Source organism: Cibotium barometz, chromosome 49 (genome assembly GCF_041138505.1).
Source record: "Cibotium barometz isolate CiBa-2024 chromosome 49, ASM4113850v1, whole genome shotgun sequence".
Taxonomy (NCBI): domain Eukaryota; kingdom Viridiplantae; phylum Streptophyta; class Polypodiopsida; order Cyatheales; family Cibotiaceae; genus Cibotium; species Cibotium barometz.
In genome coordinates, this window is record NC_141094.1 from 45,170,831 (window position 1) to 45,175,164 (window position 4,334).

Here is a 4,334-nt window from a genome sequence, read left to right on the forward strand (position 1 = left end):
TGATCTTGGGGCATAAATGGACCATTGCTTCCCAAGCACCACTATGCTTTGCTAGCAATAGGGTCATGATGGTCAATGACACAAAGTTTACAATACCATACTGCAAGGAAGAGGATCCAACCCTAATGGATTTATATGATGTTGAACGCAAAAATCTACAAGCCTCTTCCTCAGAAGCCCCTCTACACAAAGACCTACCGTCTGCATCAATGACCGACTTCGATAAAGCATCTACTCCTCCGACTCCATCTTCACCAACAAGAGAAAGAGCTTCTATTTCCAATGCCAAAACCTCACAATCAACATCTATTTTGAAAAAGTTCCCCAAGTATAACCATCTACCTCTAAAAAGGAACTCACAAGAAAAGCCCTGAATCCCACGCATCCTCGTTCACCATCCTCACCATAGGAGACAGCTGCATAATCAAAAGCCTCATCATCGACAACCACTTCACAAGAGACTCTAGCCTCATCATCAACAATGCCCATGAGTCTCAAACCCGTTACCTCAACGCCAACCAATGTTAAGGAGGGTCCACAACCTTCCACTTCCCCCAAAAATAAAACTCCACCAAGACAACCAAAATCAAGGTAACTTAATGGTATCAAAATGTGGGTGGAGAAGAAGCTACTTATAGCCCAAGGCTACTACAAAGGCACCAATCCAATTTGGGTGCCTTTCATCAAAGTCTCTTCCTTGAAAAGATGCAGGGGAGAAGAGAGCTTGAGCTCTTGCAAGCACACACACACTTACAAAACCCTAAAAGAGAACACACAAGGTGAGAGACTGAAAATCTTCTTCTTCTTCACACAACACTCAACACACTATATTCAAAGATAAGAGTACACACAATATGAAAAGGTACTCAACCAAATACATACTAGGGTTCTCTACAGTGTGAACCCAACTAAATGAGCTGGCGCTATAACTATGCCAGAATGGCTGTCATACAGCCTGTCATCCCACTCCTGTCATCCCACTGGCCGCATATCACCCATGATCTCACCAACCATGCTAGTGGTGTAAGTGTAGGGCCTATCCCCCAGGCGGGTCATCAGTGTCCACTGCCTCACTAGATGAGCTCGATATCTCAACATTCCTCAATGAAGCACTAAGAGGCCAAGGAAAAATAAAAGTACTCCACAAAATTGTCAATAAAAGCCTATGCGAGTTCCTCAACGAACTCCAACATCTCAACAAGTGTGGGTACCAAAAAGATTACTGCAAACACAAGGGTACTACCAAGGAAATACCAAAGCTTGGATTTCCAAGTACATCAAAAAGTCCCCTAGACCTGCACAAAGAAAGAAACCTCAGCACCAAAAGCATCAGCCACCACCAATTTATAATGTTCATCAAAGATGGGTTCTTGTGCACGTGCTTCAGGAACAAGTGTATTATAATGGTAATAATTTCATATGGTTGCCAAAATTGAACAAAGTGAAGACAGCCTCACCACCGACTTCAACCCCAACAACTTCACCTAAAGGTCGACAAGAATGGAGACCCAAGCAACACAAAGCAAGCCACTCAACCCATCTCGGTACACAAGAACTTGTGTGTTCAGTCAACCCCAATGGCAACCAACCAAAAGCCTTACTTACCACCTCAACAATAATTGACCCACAAATTCAAGAATCAATACCCACGTCTGCAAACAGAGACTTATGAGCGCATCAAAGACAAACTTACAATGCTCTTGTCACCCCTCTGGATGAGAAGCATGAGTGCAGAAGCTACGCGACAAATATAAGAACCTATTCTCTCAAAAAGGAGAGTAGACACAAGAACCTATTGCTCACAAGGTGGTAGCAAAAAAAAGGACATAAACACAAGGAAGTCACACATATGGCCTACCTAAAAATGGTAGAATATCACAAGTAACTCCCCACAATCTTCAATAGCCAATGCATTTTTGTTAAGCTTATAGCTTACTATTCTTTTGGCTAAGTTAATGTAGCAACTACTACATGAGTACATATCCATACTAATGGACTAGAGGACATATGCACCATAGCCTCATCATTGACAACCTTCCATGTACATCTCTGCATGGGAGGGGCATGGTGGGCAAAAGCTTGGTCAATGGTATAACCCATCGCCTAGAACTTTCCTTCAAATTGCAAACCTCTCCAAACACAAGTCTTTACAACACATGGATCTCTAATCCTTAGTAAAGATATCTATATTAGCATCGCAAATCGATGTAATTCTTTCAAGCCTCGCCAACAAGTGATTACTTTAACAAGAGCAGCTCAATAAGAGTCCATTTGACTCATTTAATGTACTTCATGTATATCTGCTTCATAAGAGTACTTAAATATACATAAAAGCATAAAAAGCCGTAAGGAAGAAGCATGCAGGAACAAGTCCTCCTCAGCAACATTTGACAAGAATCCTACCACACAAAAAGGGACTTCATCGAAGGCAAATTTATTCAAATGCTGAATGTCGCTTCAATGAATCAAATGATGAACTAAGAAACACAATCTCGCTCTGATGATTATGTCTACGTTCCTCCGAATCCTTCCTTCTCTTCTCCCCCATAATTAACATCTCTTAGTTTCCCAACTTATATGAATCAAATGTAACATTGCTTATGATTGCCAAAAAAACAAGTGAGAGAAAAAAAAGCTCACAAAAATTATAAAAATGCAATCATTTGCAAACAACCCCACCACCCCCACCCCATTAAGAATTCCCGCTAATCACTAACCTTTTCATTTACTAACTAGCCTTTCTTATTCCTTCCAGAGGAACAAAGACCATTGAACGTCAATCAACATCAAAAGCCATCAACAAAGCTTGTCGATTCTCCCTACATAAAATCTTCAACACGATCATGAGAACATGATCGGCATCAGGAAGGGGGGAATGTTAACCTATTCCTAGGGTTAATAAGAGCTACTAACATTGTCTTATATCAAGGAGTCAAGGTAGATACACCAAAAGGTCATACATTCAAGATATGAAACAATGGTGTCCAAATCTACAACTTGGACAGGTTCCCCGTAATGGTCCGATCGTAATGGTCCGATGGAATACTTATGAGGAAGGAGGGAATGTTAACCCATTCCTAGGGTTAACAAGAGCTACTATCATTATCTTATATCAGGGAGTCAAGATAGATACACCAAAAGGTCATACATATTCAAGATATGAAACAATGGTGTCCAAATCTACAACTTGGACAGGCGCCCGTAATGGTCCAATGGAATACTTATAGCAATTCCCGCTTCAAGAGCATGTGGTAGTAAGTTAGGATGAAGAACCAAGTGATGTACTTCATGGATATATTTTGGGAGTAGTCATTATAATAGCATTAGGCCTCTTATGAGTCTAAAGTGCCCGGCCGGCCACAATTTAAGTGAGTGTAACTTATGGCCATGTATATAAGTGAATATCTCTCATAATACAAAGAACTCTCCAATTGTGAAATAGAGTCTTGCTCTTGATAATCCTCTTGCTAATCTCTCTCTCTAATGCGTGCTAGTGAGTGTGTGTGAGTGAAGTGAGGTGAGAGGAGGGACGAGTACACAATGTGCGACGTGGCGGTGTGATAACGCTCACGAGAGATGCGATGGAATTTCTTCTCAAGGAGTTGTAGAGCTTGCAGACCTCAAGGGTTATGAGCTCGACCATTGGAAAGATCCTCTCAACAGTTGCAGTTCACCAGGTAATATCTTGTTGGATATGTTTCAAGGGGGATTAGGGTGAGCCAAAACAGGTAAGACCTTCCTCCTTTGCTATCATGACCACACTTCATATATTGAGAGGTTCGATGGGATAGGCTTTTACATTAACAAGTTCAATGGGATGGGCTTTCATATTAACAAGTTCAATGGGATAGGCTTTCACATTAAGAGGTTTAATGGGATATGCTTTCACACGTAGAATGTTAGAGTCAAGTTCATTTTGATGAAAAAAGGGTTGTGGAGCATAGCCAATGGGAAGTAAAAAATCCATCCACTAGAGAGGGAGAACAAACATGGTTCCTAAGGATGAAAAAGCTTTTGCAATTGTTGCATTAGGTCTCAATGTGACTACTATATCCATCACATTGCAAATGCTCTCAATATTCTACCGAAGCCTAGAACATTCTTGATAAACTCGTTGTTGGAGAAAAGGGAAAAGACTCCAAGATTAACCCTAAAATAGAATTCCTTAAATTAGAAATGAAGGCTTATGACACTTTTTCAGCTCATCTCAATTATATGAAACGCCTACTATCTCAACTAGCAGCTATAGAAGCACCTAGATGATGAAGATGCCATTGCTATCTTGTTAAAAAGCATGCCCATCGATGAAGAATATGGACATTTGGTCTCTACTC